This window comes from Leguminivora glycinivorella, chromosome 14, assembly GCF_023078275.1.
Source record: "Leguminivora glycinivorella isolate SPB_JAAS2020 chromosome 14, LegGlyc_1.1, whole genome shotgun sequence".
Taxonomy (NCBI): Eukaryota; Metazoa; Arthropoda; class Insecta; order Lepidoptera; family Tortricidae; genus Leguminivora; species Leguminivora glycinivorella.
Window position 1 is genome coordinate 6,929,146 of NC_062984.1, and position 19,225 is coordinate 6,948,370.

Below are 19,225 nucleotides of genomic sequence, written 5' to 3' on the forward strand. Positions count from 1 at the left end.
ATTTCTTCTGTGGTTAAAGTGACGAGTGCGCGACAAAAAGCGCCACAGAGTGAAAATTTACACCCGCAAGCGTTTTTGTAGCTTCGTTACTTTCTAAAACGTCTTGTTTTAATTTAAAATAAATGTAAAACGTTGTAGGCCGGAAATTTAATATTCCTTTATTTAGATTGCATTTATTGTAGGTGAAATCACAAGTAAATTGTGTTTGGGATGAATGTCTACATTACTATGCAACGGCAACGAGCATTTTCGTATTCAATGAAAGGGACTGGTCATAAAGTGTGGTTTGCTAATATAAGTCTTTCTATAGACTTCTACTTGGTAATGCTAATGAAATAATGGTAATATGTACTATCATATCAACTGCAATTTATCAATGAATACATAATTTCTCCATGCACTTTTGCAGCTCATAGTACCTAATTGAAAATTGCTGGTTTATTCATGCTTTCTAGTTTCGGTGAAATGGTTCAAGGAAATGTTTCTAGATGTTGACTATAATTGTTCAATTTACTGTGGACTATAAATTAATTCCTCTTTGGTTACTTTTTAACCTCCGACGCAAAAACGACGGGGTGTTATAAGTTTGACGTGTCTGTCTGTCTGTGTGTGTGTGTCTGTCTGTGGCATAGTGGCTCCCGAACGGCTGAACCGATTTAGATTAAGTTTTTTTTGTCTGAAAGCTGAGTTAATCGGGAGTGTTCTTAGCCATGTTTCATAAAAATCGGTCTACTATGTCGCGGTCGGGAGTTTTTTCAAAATTTTAATTTTGTGGTTAGGTTATTGTTCAAGATTCAAGCTAGAATACTATTTCCTCAGTCTTACATCCTGCCGTGTGACACAGACATATCTTTGAGTTAAAATAAATTACTGACCCCATTTTAAATACGTTCTATATAAATAATCTTTCTGTATGTGTTCGAAAAATCTTCTTTTATGGTCCAAGAGCTGGCAGGATTTTGGAGTAGGTCCTTGAGGCAACCTGGAAAGGTGCTCAGATGCTTCTCTGATCATAGCCAACATCAGGTCTGCAAGTCTGGCAGCTGGGGAGCGGGGCTTTATCGAGCTATGAATTTTTAAAGATTTAATTTTTTGAGGCCCAAAAAAGGTGTTTGAGGCAACCCGGAATTATTAAAAAGTGAAAATAGAGTTCCTCAGAAGTCGCATAGTATTTATGCCAGATCATTTGGCCGGGTCCTTCACCGTGCCAGAACGGTACAAAGTGGTAAAAAAAAAATTCCAAAAAAGGTTCTTGAGGCAGTCTGTCATTTTTACCAGTGAAAGATGAGGGTCTAAATAGCCATGGAAAAATAATGCCATGACATGAGGTGGGGTCCGTACCCTGCCATTCGATCTTGAAAGTCAATTTTTTAGTTTTTCGTAAATAACTCTTAAACGGTGGCCCACAGCAAAAAAATATGTTAAACAGAAAATATCTACATAAAATTTCCTACAAGAAAGGTTATGTACGTTTTTTCGATAGGATCAATATATAAACGGATAATTTAGTAAGAAAGTTTTTTTTAATCGATTACATGCTCCGTTTTTCGTCAATACCTCGTAAACGGTGGCCCAAAGCAAAAAATTATGTTAAACAGAAAATATCTACATAAAATTTCCTATAAGAAAGGTTATATAACTTTTTTCGCTAGGATCAATTTTTTAGTTGGAAAGTATTTTTAAATAGATATTTGGGCCGTTTTTTGTTGATAACTCAAAAACGGTGGCTCACAGCCAAAAATAATGTTAGACAGAATTAATCTACATAATATTTCCTACAAGAAAGGTTCTATACGTTTTTTCGCTAGAATCAATATTTTAGTTGAAAAGTACTTTTAAATACATTTCATGGGCAGTTTTTTGTTAATAACTCGAAATCGGTGGCTCACAGCCAAAAATAATGTCATACAGAATTAATCTACATAATATTTCCCACAAGAAAGGTTCTATAACATTTTTCGCTAGAATCAATATTTTAGTTGGAAAGTATTTTTAAATAGATTACATGGGCCGTTTTTTGTTAATAACTCGAAATCGGTGGCTCACAGTCAAAACTAATGTTACACAAAATTAATCTACATAATATTTCCTACAAGAAGGGTTCTATAACATTTTTCGCTAGAATCAATATTTTAGTTGGAAATTATTTTTAAATAAATTTCATGGGCCGTTTTTTGTTAATAACTCGAAATCGGTGGCTCACAGCCAAAACTAATGTTACACAGAATTAATCTTCATAATATTTCCTACAAGAAAGGTTCTATATTATTTTTCGCTAGGATCAATATTTTAGTTGGGAAGTATTTTTAAATAGATTTCATGGGCTGTTTTTTGTAAATACCTCGTAAAAGGTGGCCTACAGCTAAATAAAATGTTCACGAGAAAAAAATCTACATAAGATTTCCTACAAGAAAGGTTCTAAGTATACGTTTTTTCGCTAGAATCAATATTTTAGTTGGAAAGTATTTTAAAATGGGCCGCTTTTTGTTGATAACTCAAAAACGGTGGCTCACAGCAAAAAATAACGGTATACAGAATTAATCGTCATAATATTTCCTACAAGAAAAGTTCTATAAGATTTTTCGCTAGGATCAATATTTTAGTTGAAAAATATTTTTAAATAGATTTCATGGGCCGTTTTTTGTAAATACCTCGTAAACGGTGGCCCACAGCTAAATAAAATGTTCACGAGAATAAAATCTACATAAAATTTCCTATAAGAAAGGTTCTTTACGTTTTTTCGCTAGGATCAATATTTAAGTTGGAAAGTATTTTGAAATAGATTACATGGGCCGCTTTTTGTTAATAACATCAAAAACGGTGCCCCATTACCAGAAATAATATTAAACAGAAATAATCTATATAATATTTGCTACAAGAAACGTTATGTAAGATTTTTCGTTAGGATCAATATTTTAATAGGACAGTATTTTAAATAGATTACACGAGCCGTTTTTTGCAAATAACTCGAAAACGGTGGTCCACCGCTAAATCAATCTTCAACGGGAATAACAAATATAAAATTTGCTACAGTAAAAGTTTTGTACGTTTTTTCGCTAGGATCAATAATAATTAAATAGATTTATTTATTTATTTACACAAAGAAAATTACACAGTATGACAGTATACAAAACTAAAGCACCGTGAATTTTAAGTAAACATTACAACAAGTAACACAAAATTAAATATTAAATAAACAGCAAAATCAAAACATGACGCTCAACATGGGTTCCGTATAGCCCGGTCTACTGCCACGAACCATATCTGTTTTTTTGATTACATGTTGGAAAAGATGGACTCGCACCACCAAGTAGATGCGATATACTTCGATTTCAAAAAGACATTCGACTTGGTCGACAATGACGTACTACTGTAGAAATTTGCAGCACTCGGTTTCACCCCAAAGCTCTTGTCGTTTTTTGCTAATTACTTGAAAGATCGTAGCCAATACGTGCAAATGTCGAACTTCCGGTCTAGAGAATATTATACGCGTTCGAGAGTTAGCCAGGGGAGCAACTTGGGTCCGACACAGTTAACTTATTATGGTAAACGACCTTTGCAGTAGTATTGTTGGGGCGCATTTTCTCCTCTTTGCTGACGATCTCAAGTTAATGTTGCCAATAGATAGTTCCTTGGACTGCGACTTTCTCCAGCAGATGGTGGATACAGTGTCACGGTGGAGCGCTAAGAACAAGCTGGAGCTTAACGCTAAGAAATGTAAAGCCATCACATTTACTAGGTCAAAAAACCTGATCACAGCGAGCTACCATCTTTCTGGCGTTCCGCTGGAGCACGTTTCCGCCATCCAAGATCTTGGTATTGGATTGGATACTAAGCTCAACATGCACGATCACATCATAAGCATTTGCAAGAAGGCTAACAAGACGTTAGGTTTTATCATGAGAACAGCCGCACAATTCAGTGACGTGAAAATTGCCCTACTATTGTATAATGCGTATGTCAGAAGCAAATTAGAGTATGATGCGATATAAACGCGTATAAACGCCCATCTGCTCGCAAGAATATCAACATTAGGTGCCACGGCTAAAAACTCATTCACTATTTGCAGTGCACGAACTAGCGGTTACTTGCGGCAAAACACGGTGCGAGCGGCCGGCACCGCCAGTAGGGGGTGCCTATATTCACGAAAAGCATATTTCGTCACAGAGAGAACAAATAGACGGACCAGCTGGGATACTAAAACCGGGCAATCTGACTCCCCCTTCAAAATACCACATGCAACAGACATCAGCACGACATTACACCTAACTTCTAACGAGAAGAAACCCAACGTCCCCAAAAGGAATTTTGTTGGGTACAAGAATCGGTAATACCCGTACATTTTTTTATAAAAGAAACGCAAAAATGTTTTTTGGACCTTTTCGAGCAGCAGGATGTAGGGCGCTTCATGGGGATTCCAAACGGCTGAGGCTGTCTCAAGCTTACTTCTCACCAGGGCAGTATAAAGAAGCTTTATGTCCCTGGGATTGTCAAATTCTTTGGCGTTGCGGACAACAAACCCAAGCCTGCGGTAACAGTCTGCAGCAAGCATTGTCATGTGCTCATGAAAGTTAAGGTGGGAATCTAAAACATAACCGCACAGTTGTCAACATTGAACTGAAGTTTCAGAAGTTTGTTTACAAGACTCAATTCATAAACCCGATCAATATCACTTTGTAAAGATTGTAAGTCAGAATCTTCCTGGACCCTGTAAATTAGTTTCAGGTCGTCAGCATAGAGTAGGCATTGCGCATGCTTAGGCACCAAGGCCAGATCATTGACCATAACACCAAAGAGCAGAGGACCCAGAATAGAGCCCTGACTGACCCCGGAACGGGTGGGGTAGGCACTCGACACAAAGCATCCGTGCTGCACATATTGCCGTCTATCACGTAGATAACTAGCAAAAAGGCAAAGCAGTTTAGGCGAGAAACCAATGCTGCATAATTTGCTTAAGAGTACGTCGTTATCTACGCGATCAAAGGCTTTTTTGAAATCAAAGTACAGCACGTCCACCTGCATCCCTCTATCTAAGTAGCGCGAAACGGAATCAACCAAGGTTAAGAGGCCTTATTCCTAAAGAAGAGCGTTTTTTGCAAAATGTAACATTTTTCATTCAAAGCTATAATGAAACTATACTTAAGTGATTATTAAAAAACTGATAATGTTTCTAAAAGAACATATCTTAAGCTAGTTAATCATAATATAATATTTTAAAATATGTCTTTTTATACTTAAAACAAATCAGTTTTTTTCGGTAGACGTTTTCAAATTTCGTAGTGGGATCACTCGTTTAGAATCGTGATTGTGCTGTTAAATATGTTATTTGGGGTAATAAATGATCACAAATCACAATCCTATTTGTTATATCCAGCACGGGAAGCATGGTCGCGCGATAGACGAAAAAATATCAGGCCGCGGCCGTCCGGATATCGCACTTACAAATAGTGCGATGGACGGCCTGCTATTTTATCGTCTATCGCGCGACCATGCTCCCCGTGCTGTACGAGGTAATCATAGTTTGACATTTTAAGATTTATTTGAAATGGTGGATAAATAACCTTCCGTATCTTCCTCATTTTTTCGATAAAAAGAGGTTTACATTATGTATTTTTCCTGCGATTCCTGCATTTATTGTAACTCTTAAATAATATTATCCTAAACTAGAACTTCTTGTTGACATATAAGAAAAAAATTATACATATAGGACATACCTTTCTGTCGACAGACATTTTTTTAAAGCACCTAAAATTCGAATAAAATACACTGTTGATACGGGCCCGCTCAGTCTGCGCCGAGCGCTCGTAGACAACGGACTTGCGTTCGATCGTCCGGCGCTCCTTGCTTTCGTAAGTAGCTAGATAGTTCCGAGAAATGCTGTATACTGCGACTTAACAAATCTTGATCCCGTGGGTGGCAAACAGGCATACGGTCTTATATATAGCTGCAACCCCACTGATTTCTAACCTCTCCCTATATCTGGAGAACGGCTAAACCGATTTAGACGGTCGAAGTGTCTTTGTATAGAGGGAGCGGGGAGACGTGTGGGAAAAATATGGAATCTGGTCTGCGACTCTTGGGTCAAAAAATGTTGGACGGCCTGGCTAAACGGGGGGGGTGCTCGACCAAATGTCATAGAGGACCCTGGGTAGTTTTTGAAGCCGCCATTTTTTTTTTTCAAAATGGCCGACTTTTTTTTTGTCGATTTTTCAAGTTTATCCTAGACTTCCTAGAGTGCTCAAATTTTGGTCATAGAATCTCTCTAGGGTCTAGATTAGAATGATATAAAAATTTTTTGAAAAATGCTACAAATGTGAAAAAAATTTCCACTTTTTTTGTATGGCAACTTTTAAACCGTAAGAGATAGCCGGGGGGTGCTCGATCAAATGTCATACAGGAGCCCGAGTAGAAAAAAGTTGCATCAAAAAATTCAAAATGGCCGATTTTTTTTTTCAAGTTGGTCCGAGCGCGCTGAAATTTTGCATGCGGAGAGGTATGGGCCCCTAGAATACAAATGTCAAAAAAATTTTTTCAAAAATCCAAGATGGCCGCCGTTGTGGCAAAATAAATTTTTCAAGTATTTTCGCGAGCCCGAAGGGCGAGCTTCAGAGTGGGAGGCCGAAGGCCGACCCCGCGGAGGGCCGCAGGAACGGAGCTCACCTTTAGGCTCCCACCCGGGCCAAATCCAAGTAATTTCACTGCGGGCATAAAGTGCTCCCATACAATTTCCTTACAAAAGTGTCTTAAACAAGCGTAACCGGCGGGCCGAAGGCCCGGCGGTGGAGCTTCGAGCCGAGCGAAGGCCGAAGGCCGAGCTCCGCGTAGGGCCTAAGGCCCGGAGCGTCCCTGATCGACTCGCCGGCGGTCCGGGAAGTTGGAAAAATACTTTCCAACTAAAATATTGATCCTAGCGAAAAATATTATAGAATCTTTCTTGTAGGAAATATTATGAAGATTAATTCTGTGAAACATTAGTTTTGGCTGTGAGCCACCGATTTCGAGTTATTAACAAAAAACGGCCCATGAAATCTATTCAAAAATACTTTCCAACTAAAATATTGATTCTAGCGAAAAATGTTATAGAACCTTTCTTGTAGAAAATATTATGTAGATTAATTCTGTCTAACATTATTTTTGACTGTGAGCCACCGTTTTTGAGTTATTAACAAAAAACGGCTCAAATATCTATTTAAAAATACTTTCCAACTAAAAAATTGATCCTAGCGAAAAAAGTTATATAACCTTTCTTATAGGAAATTTTATGTAGATATTTTCTGTTTAACATAATTTTTTGCTGTGGGCCACCGTTTACGAGGTGTTGACGAAAAACGGAGCATGTAATCGATTAAAAAAAACTTTCTTACTAAATTATCCGTTTATATATTGATCCTATCGAAAAAACGTACATAACCTTTCTTGTAGGAAATTTTATGTAGATATTTTCTGTTTAACATATTTTTTTGCTGTGGGCCACCGTTTACGAGTTATTTACGAAAAACTAAAAAATTGACTTTCAAGATCGAATGGCAGGGTACGGACCCCACCTCATGTCATGGCATTATTTTTCCATGGCTATTTAGACCCTCATCTTTCACTGGTAAAAATGACAGACTGCCTCAAGAACCTTTTTTGGAATTTTTTTTTTTACCACTTTGTACCGTTCTGGCACGGTGAAGGACCCGGCCAAATCATCTGGCATAAATACTATGCGACTTCTGAAGAACTCTATTTTCACTTTTTAATAATTCCAGGTTGCCTCAAACACCTTTTTTGGGCCTCAAAAAATTAAATCTTTAAAAAATCTACTCCAAAATTAGCAAAGGAAGTGTCTTTATTTTATCTGCGTGCCTTACCCAAAATCGGTTCGAGTAGTTTCTTAAAACTTTACAACGGGTTTTAAGAAACTACTCAAAATAACCCGATTCACACAATGTTGCATTTTGATACAAATATCTTCGCAATTGCGGCTTTTGTGGAGGAAAACACTCATTCCGCTCGCAGGCCCTTTATAATGAAGGGCCAGTTTTTGCCCCGCTCGTGCGTAAAATTAGCGCCTCGACGTTTTTCAACCATAATGGCCGCGGTTATGTAAACAAGTTTGGAAACTCTCGAGCTCCAGATATTCGTAATGAGAACTTGATAGACTTCAAGGTGTAGTACAGTCACCATCAGATATAGGAGCTGCCAAAGGTCTTACAAATATGCAACAACTTAATGTACAGTCAACCAATTTGAATGCTAGGCCACTGTAAAACCTTTTCACAGTAAACGTCGAAGTGACTTCTTTGACAGATACAGTACGATGTCAATAAGAAAGGGTTCTAGAGTGTCCTAGGATTCAAATTGGTTGACCGTACGTACTAACAATAGAGGCGTGTTCCGATATTTGTGATAGTTTTGACAGCTGCAATATATCTGATGGCGACTCACTTACACATACTACAGATAGTGAAAAATTGTATTGGGCTAAAAATTATAATGATCGATGACGAGAAGGTTGAATATCAACAAATACACATTAATTACTCATATGTAGGTGAATATTGCACAATATGTAACTCAATATATGAATCGAGTTGGCGGATTGAACCTTGAAAGTTACGTTATTTAAAAGTATGGGAAGCAATAACTATTGCACTAATAAGTGCCCTATAGGTACTATAGATTAATCATTATTACTGTTGAGTTTATACAACAGTTCATTAGTTTCATATGATTCCAAAAACAAATGTTGCAAATATTATCACATAATACCTCTTTTTATGACGGATAGTATTTGCTTCACTAATTATACCTAGGTATTTAAAGTTACACAATTATAAATTTATAACAATAGAAGTTACAAACAGCAGAATTAGGTAAAAATTGCGTTGACCGTGACTGAGTAGTTCAATGACGTAATATTAGTTCTAAGAATACTTAAAATTGACTTAAAAGTCTAACGGCTGTTGCCATTGCTTATGTAAACATAGACGAAGCACGTTCTCCAATGTTTACAAGTATGATTATCGTCTTTATGACTTAGTAATTACATTGACATTTTAGAAAATGTTATAAGTACAATTTTAACTAATCCACCTTCATACGATTTCCATACGACTATAATAAGGGCCACTCAACATCACTAAATTTACCGGCAGGTTTTTTTTTTTAACAAATAAGTACATTATATTATTCACAGTTATGTTTCTCGCCAAACTGTCTTGCAGTTTGTTGGAGAGATTCTATCTTATCCTGTTAGTTGTTACAAAACTGATAGATGTGACATAAACGTAACTTAAGTCAAACTTTAAAGTAAAGAACAAACAACGAAGGTTATAAGAGTCAAAATGTAACTTTTATGAATACATTAAACCCCTCACATGTGAAAAATCACTCAACGGAAGTGTAACGTTGTAAATGTCAACTTGCATTGTCTTGAACTTTGAAATGGATGACAATGTCTTTGTATCGTATAGAAAACATATCTTTTACAGTATTTTGATAATTTTACTCTAAGAATAAATGTCCAATACGACTCTAAAATTATGTTAAGATTAGAAAACAGGAATTAAAGAGAATTTATAGGTACTCGAGATCATTCAGAGTGTCGAAACTAAGCAACGACCAAACACTCGACTATTCATAATTTCAAACACTAATGCGCTCTCTTAACGTTCTAAAATCAGTCTCCAGTGGCACTTTAGACTAAACAGCTCGATATGAAGGACATGTACAAACAAACAGGAACAAACGGCGTACAAACGACGTATGTCCAGAAGAAAATGACGTTTATATGACTGTTTTAGTGCGTTAGGAACGCAAAGGCATAATGAAATGGCCACTCAACTCAACGGCGTTAAAAGCCAAGTGGGAATTGTTATTGGTTGGGGATATTTTTGATCAGAAGAATGAGAGCACGTGCGTGATTTCTTCCTAAAGCTTTGAGACTATTTTGAAATCATGAATACTTTGTAAGTCGAATATTTTATACAACAAAGAGAAAAGAACTAAGCCTAAAAAGCTATTGACAATTCTCTTAACCTTTTTTATTCAGCCATTAGTGATTTTATAAAAAGGAGAATAATATGGACTTCGTTTATTTAAATGTAACAACCTTCATAACATAAGCAATGTCTCGCGGCTCCATGACTAGGTATACCAAGCATTTTGGTGCCTGATAAGTTATAGCGTCGCTCGGGCCAAACTATATTTAGTCAAATTAAAAATATTAATAATCTGTAGAAGTATGTGTTAAATATCGAGCAGGATTATAAATCCTCGATACAGGATATCTCCACGCTGCATTCTCGAACCCTTCAGACGATCTAAAATTATCACTATATTTCAACACTCATAATTATTTATCACTTTCCCTCCTCCTCGGGACATTATATTTCCCATTATTCTTCCGCTTTGTTGAGTGGTAATTTATGGCCAAAATAACTCGAGATGGTTTGGCTGATAATTTCGAAATCAGTCCAGTAGTTGGACTGAAACGGTGGCTGTTTACGAGTTTCCATTTCGGTTTATATCTTTGAAGATTTGAGCCGTCAAATCTCCTCCTGAAGTATGACTCTTATTGTAGGTCCCTACTAATAATAGAGGTGGAAAATAATAATAAAAAGACGAATGAAGATAATAAACTTACATCATTATTTTAATAAAACAGACAAATAAAATGAACTGCATTTTCAAAAGAGATCAAGAGACAAACAAAAACAATCGACAGATTAATTGGAAGCGAATCTTAGAAAAATTGGAATAATACTAATTACTGGAAGAAGTCAAAGTTTAGAAATACACAGCAAAGGAGGAAAAACGGCCACTACCAGAAGACCCATATTAGGGTTGCATTAACTTACATCGCTCCTCTTTTTGGACTGATCCATAAAGACTAGTATTATTTTACAATGAATTCGCCATTAACATCACCCACGTATTAAGACAAGTGATGTAGATGCATGCCGCGCGGCTTGCGCAATGCTTTCAATGCTCCCGATATGGGCACGACCAAATTACATATCTTTGGCAGTCGGGAAACGTGCCTTATTAAATCGATATTATGCTGTCGACATATTTTGTTAAAAAGTGCTGTTTACATTAGAATGTTGCTGAAGGATGGATTCTGACCAAGTACGGTTTGGATAAAGTAATGACTAGAAATCAATTGAGAAGATAGAAAGATTGACCTTGGAATAATCTCTTCGACGTCTCGACGTTTTACTGTAGTATTTCATTATTTAATTTACATTCACATTAAGTTTTGATGTTGTTACAGTTACTTAACTGACTGCTAAATGAACTATATACACAGGCATAAAATGCAGGCAATATTGAGTTCTGACTGTACACCTTTACAAAGCTCGTAAACCGGCATCGAGCGATCATTAATATTAATTTTATTGTACGATGCACAGTGACTCAGCTTATTTTATAATTGCTAATTTCCCTCACCACGCATAAATTCTATTCGAGTAAGCAACTTGAAGACTAGCTACACTACAATAGACACACAGTTAAGTGCGATTTTGAATCGTAACTTAAGGCAAGTAAAGACGGCTTTGAACTGGAACGGTGGTGCGATTACACGGTTCGTATTTCATTGTTTGATAGTTCGATCAGGTAGATTAGATTTGTTGAGTACGGTGTTAACAAACACTTTCGATAAAAAATTAAACGAGGACATGTTTGAAATAAAACTATGGAAACGGATTAAATCGCGTATAATGAATTTAAAATACATCCCGACGTTTCGAACTCTTTACAGCGTTCGTGGTCAACGGGTGACTGAGGAAAAATTAAAATGTGCAAAAGCTACCCACTTACAAGAAATATTAACGAACCATGACCACAAATAATATAGATTTCTAAGGCAGGTTCACACACTATTAATAAAGCCAGTTATACAATATTCAAAAATTTTGTTTGTTTCTTTGTCAATTTTGTGTAGATTAATTGATTATTTTTTTTTTTTTAACAGAGTAATGGTAAAAATTTTTGAATATTGTATAACTGGCTTTATTAATAGTGTGTGAACCTGCCTTAGAAATCTATATTATTTGTGGTCATGGTTCGTTAATATTTCTTGTAAGTGGGTAGCTTTTGCACATTTTAATTTTTCCTCAGTCACCCGTTGACCACGAACGCTGTAAAGAGTTCGAAACGTCGGGATGTATTTTAAATTCATTATACGCGATTTAATCCGTTTCTATAGTTTTATTTCATGAGTAACTATCGCGGTAACCGAAGACAATATTGAGGACATGTTTCCTTATAAATAAATGTTTAGTACATAAGGTAGATCTGATAATAATGAAGAAAAACAAACTATGACTACTGAGACTGACATATAATGACAAAGAATAATATTAGCCATTAATGACGAAATTTATAAAAAATACTCAATTTATTATATTTACTACCTTCACAAGAGCATGTGAGCATAATAAGAGCGATAAATTAGAAGAAAGTGATACAACGGCGAGTAACAAAGGAGTGTTATGCTCCCGTTATCGTTATGAGTATGAGAGCATTTATATTAGTGGCACTATTAACCCTGTTGTGGACTAATTTATTCTAAAGATAGCAAGTAATGTAGTAATAAGTGATTAAACAATAATAATGCGTAACGTAATCAAAACAAAATGCTTGCTAACCTGGACAGTAAAACTAAAAAAGTTTTTTTTTAATGTACCAGTCTATGTCTGTTTCAATACTGAAACTGAAAGACAATTTCACTTTAAAGTAGTCTTGCAAGCTGTCTGAGCCATGGCTCTGTGGCAAAAACTTCAAACATATTTGATAATAATTGATAATAACTATTAAAAATCATTGACGTCATAAAACAAAACTGTACACTGACACCGGTTTAGCCAATGATATAATCAAACAATTTCAGAAATCGAGTCATCACATCATCAATAACAATAACTTACTGATTGACGCTAATAGAAAAAAATCCAATGCTTTGAATCATTAATTTGTACAAAATAATCAGATCCGAGTCATGTAGACACGATAAAATCTTGTGAATGAAACTGTGTAGCGTGCTCGCAGTGACATGTAATACGGCAATTACGAAGGCACGCCATCCGACGACGATGACATATGTGGGAGCACGAACATTACCAGGCTTAAGTTACAAAGTTCACGAATGAAGGGACACTAAAACATAGATAAAGGTTAATTACGAGAGACAAAGGAAAGTTCAGGACACAAAAAAATCTTACGAAGATTGAGCACGCGGTAATTCCAACCAGGATAATAAATATCTCAAGAAAACCATTATAAAAGCGATTTCAAATTGTTTGACGATGCTTACAAATTTGAGGTCATATTACATTGGATTCCACACGACCTCGCAAAGAACCAACGAGAATAACAGAGAACCTTACTAACGAGACAGGGGCAGCGCGACCCATCCATCAGCCGTGGAGAAATCTGCCCGACTGATAGCGCCAAATTACCTGCAGGGTGACCACCACACAATAACCTGACCCCGGAGAAAGTGCAAGTGATTAATAAAATAAGCTACACATATCCCCGGGCGATCCAATAAAAATACAGTAATAACAGATCATATCGAAGCGATTGCAAATTGTTAATAAGAAAAATCAACTGACAGAGCAATTGGTGGTTGCGAAAGAATCATTGATTTTGCGGTGGTTGTAAATTCACTTACAGGTCTTATAGTAGGTATGCACATTTCTAAAGATTTTGTACCAGTTTAGCTGTGATCTCAAGATCCGTAACAACTATTTGTAAGCTGAGACAGCCTTTTACTGGTTTGGCAAGTGTCTGGAATAATATTCCTGAGGATCCTTGTCGACGCGTTGATTGTTGCGACGCGGACACTTTAACGAGAGCCTTGTAAATGAAACTTCACGGAAACAAGACGGGGAAAGCGTTGAAAGAGGAACGATTTGTGTAGCGCCCGGTGTCACGAGGCGCGAGGAGGGTCCCCAGGTCATTCATAAGCAGTGAAAGCGAGACAGTGATATGCCTAAATTACCCCAGGGCATGATGCGTCAGGTTTAATAGATTTGAAAATCCCACAGTTGCTGTTAGAAAACAACCGTGATAAACAAAAAATGTACGTTCGCACAGACAGGTCAATCTAGATTGAATCAATAAAGTCTGTATTGAGTACTGCTACTGCTACAAGTATGGAGATTGAGGCCTTTGACGTCAGTTTAATATAAAAGTATTGTTTTACATTTTGCGAATAAGGTAGAGTGGAACAACGGCCCGCTTTCGAGCGATGTCCATATTGAGTAGCGGAATTGCGAAGTTTTGGCAATCTCTCCATTTGCATTTCGAGTGCACGATGCGCCTTTGTTTTATCTTGACGCGGACAGATGTTTAATGAAAGTCAGTTTTTGTGCATTCCTCTCAAATTTTAACGAGATCCTGTGACAAAAACGCGGGCTTTGACAGTTATTTAAACATTCTCTTGTTCTCCCGAGCCTTGTTTTTTTTTTCGAGGGGTAAAGGTATGAGAATAAAAGTTTGTAAAGATTTTAACGAGACGCGTTCTTATTTGAATTATTTCCTGGTTTTGAAATATCTACTATCCCTCTTAGTTGTCAATATTATGAATTGTTGTAGTTTAAACGGAACTGCATTTGTTAATTTTGTAACTTTCAAACAGTTTTGTTAGACATTTTGTCCATTAGCCACATTGTTTATTTTGTGGTTTGCGGTTAAGTCGAATTGTTCGGTGACGTAATCCCGAAGGTGGCAAGTTGGAGTGACGAAGACGTGAGCTTGTTAGCAGTCGTTAGCGAGTCGATGTTACTCCGGTTATCCGGTAACGGGACATGATTGCCTCACTTTTAGAAGTAACTAGGGCGACACCATGCAAAATATGTAATCTAAAAGATAATAGTTAAACATGTGAAAAGCATTTGCTGCATAAAAAACCCGGTGTTTGATATTTTTGAAAGACTCAAATTTTCAAGATTAGTGAAATTTGTACACAGCCGTAGGGCTGTTAACTTTTCCTGGAGTTTCTAGAATGTCTAATGACTAGGTTAGAGGCTTAATAACCAGTAACAAACTCTATTTAACTTTATCACTTGTAGAGTGTACTGTATATAAATACGTCACCATCTTAAAGGTTACTATTATAACTACATATTTTTATTGCCGCCATCCGCCATCCAAGCTGACCCAGTCTCTAGAGACACTTCTGCTTTCATTCAGTTTTAATGTTCTTATATTTTTCGAAATCTGTTTTTTTCGACTTTGACTACCTATCCATCAAAATAAAAACATCCAGCTGCTCTTTTATACATAACTTTTCATTAAACTGTTTCTCGCCATGACTCCGCATATTTCTAATCGCCCCAAAGTCACGCGTGACATGTCCATAATTATTGAACCGATAATCAGACAACTCCATGCATCGATCAAACAGGTACTTTCAAAATCACAAAGCTTGTATTAGAAAGCCGAATGCCAATAACGATAAAATTGTTGGACTATGTCATGTGTTTCAAATTTGTCCAGTGTAACGTGGCCTACAGTACAGGTACTATAAGTTTTTAAGATAGCAACATTCATCTTAGCCTTCTTTGACAGGCTTGGTAAGCTTTTGTAATACCTCTCTAGTTGAAAGACTGTTCATACTATCATCGACATTATATTGACCATTCCTAAACCTTAAGGCAACGTCATAGCTTCTACAATTACGAATAATTTAAGTATCGCTATTCGTAATACGTGTAGCCGTAATTGCGTATCATGAAAAAACGAGTCGTGCAAAAACTTCGCTCCACAGAATCGATTGTGGTGCTGCGTGGTGATTAATATAATTTTTATTTGCTTTCATTGTTGTGTATAAGTGAATCTACAGGGTGCCGTTACTATGGGTCTCCAAAATAAAATAAAAAATCGGTTAAACGCCTTACAAGAACAACTCTTGAGAACAACTCTTGAGAGCATTTATCAAATTATCACAAGTGAACAAAATGTGACACTGGAAACTTAGGTCTTAAATTTAACTAAGTTAAATAATAAAGAGCAAGTACACTGAAAGAAATAATTAACTGAACTAATTAAGTTATTTCAGAAATAATTGAACTCAAGTTATAGCGAAACAAATTTTAGTAAAATTTACATAACTAATTTTGTGGTGTAATACAATACTAGTCATGTTATTTTGTATTTGATGTGCAGTAATTTAATATTAGGCTGTTATTAACTTAATCAACTTAAACGAAGTAGTAGAGCTGCTGCAACAGAACTGTCTGTTTATAATTAACTTAAATGTATCCTTAATTATTATCAGTACGTTAGACTACGTTTTACCAAACTATGTATTGTTGCTCCAACAAACTGTATATGTTTGCAGACTGTTAAAGTGTTTGATTGATTTTAACCAAATCTAATAGCATACTAATAATTTTACCTTACCTAACTACCAGGTAACAATTTCATTCAAATATTAGACAAACAATTATGTTGTCTTCAATTTACTACTTTATTTATTAGTAATAAATAGTTTTGTAACAAATAAGTGATTTTACTTCTTTGTTACTTACTTAATCAAATGTACGAATTTATAAAAACTATAGTTATAAAGTACGTAATGTTTAGTAAAACAGGTACAAAACTTTTGTTATCTGTAGCACGAGCGATTGTTTACGTGAAACGGACCGAAGCAAACCTGTTCGTTCCTGTTTGTGTTTCCTTTCTCATCTCGGCAGGCGTCGCAAGTTTGTCAGTCCGGTAATCCGGTTGTTATTAATAAACGTATTCTTAAATTCATGCTCTTTGTGAGAAAACCTTGGAGGCAAGGGCGGGTGCACAATATGAGTGAATTTGAGGAGGCGGCGGCGGCGGATTTAGCCGGAACCTCCGAGCGTGATGCTTCGTGTGCCAATGTTAGTACCACAACAACGATGGAGGAGTATCTAAAGTCGTGGGGTCTCCCTATGTACATAGATAAATTTAAAGGTAAGTAACAACATCATTAAATAACATTAATTAATTACATGTAGCGTAAGTAGATATCCACCTAAGGGACCATCCACACTCATGAGACGCACGTGGCGCGTGCCGCGACGCCGCCGCGCCTCCTGGGGGCGCGTCTTACGTCCTTCCTATACAAAATGTACTGAGGAGATGTTTTTTGAATTACATTCAGGCAGCGTGGCGGAGACGGGAGACGTCCGTTGCGCGCCGCAAAACATGCGTCTCATGAGTGTGGATGGTTCCAAATAGTAACAGAATAGTAAACGAGTGGTCTATCACTAGGTTCCTTTCCGTGCCCGCGGCCCCGCGTTTTCAAATCACTTTGGTAGTTATGTACCTATAATATATAGGTACAATAGAATTTTCCAACAATTTCAACGAATAACAATTGTAACCCATAACTACCAATGTGATCTGAAAATGCGGATCCTTCACCAGTGAACGTTGGTATGCTGACATGTGTATGTTTTAATTTCAGAGCACAGTATCGATATTGACACCTTGCAGTTGTTATCAGGAGAAGACCTTAAAGAACTGGTTCCTGTAATAGGACACAGAGCAAAATTAATTACACAAATAGCCATCTTAAAAGACATAATTACGGATGCATTCTCCAAAAAGTAAGTATGTACCTATACATACAATTTCTCATCAGGCAGTGCAGGATCAGTACAGTTTTTGGCAGTGGCAGTGGTCGTTCCCCCTTTGGTGATTTTGTGGCTCAGGTCAGATCCACCTATTTGTTACTACAGTAGACTAGAGTTGTAATATTTTTTTAAGTTCGTGTATATATGTAGTTACCTAGCTTGCAGCCTGTTTTCAAAATTGAGGCCCTTAATTGTAAAACCAAAATATTATTTTTATTACATACTTTTCTAAATGATTTGTGAATGTGCATGGGAAAATGTCCCACTATGTCAATTGCCATAAAGCCGCTTTGTCAGTTTATTCATATAAAGATACAAGTAAATCTCGCCTTAATAGTAACTGACAAAGTGGGACGTTTTGCTTAACACACTCACATTTATTCCCTCTACTTAAATATTTCTACAATAAACTCACGTCTGTATTCCCAAACGGGGTAGGCAGAGGACATGAAATTATAAGTTTCAGTGCCACTCTTGGCAATTCCGGGGTGAAAGAAAACTAAATTATGATACAGTGACAGGTTGCCAGTCCATCACCCACATCTCAATGAAACCCATATCCCACAGTCTACTTTTAAGACACCCACGGGAGGAAAGGGGATGGTGAAATTCTCAATGATTAATAATTCTTAACCTGGCACTACACGGGATACCTACAATACACATTTTTTTTTTAAGTAATTACAGTACTCTACAGGGCGTCCCACAGCGATGCCACATGGAGGGAAAGTAGTACCTTAAATATCATAGATAGCATACTTTGCTGAAAGAAGACTTAATTTTATTTTTAAAACTTAGTAAAATTGCATTCAATTTTTTTTATTTTTACTATGAGGACTGAGGACTTATATTTTTTTTTTTTTACTTTTTACTTTCCTCCGACGACGCGGTAATTTTTTTCCATGCAATTTTTGAATGCATGCAAAAATATGAATGCAATTTTACTAAGTTTTAAAAATACAATGAAGTCTTCTTTCAGCAAAATATGCTATCTATGGTATTTAAGGTACCATGTTACATCGCCGTGGGACGCCCTGTATATACAAATTATAAACGGAAATAGATTAATGTATACATTACTTAATTAACTGTAACTCAGTGGCGGTACAGCCCAAAAGCCGGGCTTGCCCTAACATTTTTAAAACCGCGCGCCAAATTCTCCATAACCTTAAGTGAAGCGCATGGCGACCGACCGCACGGTACAGTACAGACCACAGCATGTTGCAATTTTTTGCCGTGGCGCTAGTGCAGCGCGGAAGGAACGAGACTTGAAGTCTTGTTCGCTCGCACTCTGGCTTGCAACGGGGCTTACTCTTTCATCCTGCTCTTTGAGCGTTTTGCCTACATTATGCCTAGCAACCAATAATACCAATATATTTGTTGAACGATATTAAGCCGGGCTTTTGGTATGAAGTGAGGCGCGTTAGAGGAACAACTTCAAGTGTATTATTTAGTCGTTTATTTGCGTTAACTGAATCAAAGAGTATTGTAATATAAATGAAAAAGTGAATGTGCTGACTTCCGGTTGGCACGCCATCTTAGCGGTTTCGTGTTGTGTTAATTTATTTTTGTTTTACTCATTAATATTGTTTAAAGTGTAATATCGATAGCTTATTATG

At 36.6% G+C, this 19,225-nt stretch overlaps 1 protein-coding gene across 3 annotated transcripts in view; it reads right to left on the bottom strand.

Annotated features, from left to right (window-relative positions):
• The window catches only part of LOC125233140 (caskin-2), a 235,905-nt gene that overhangs the window by 184,323 nt on the left and 32,357 nt on the right, over positions 1-19,225 (bottom strand). The window lies entirely within an intron of this gene.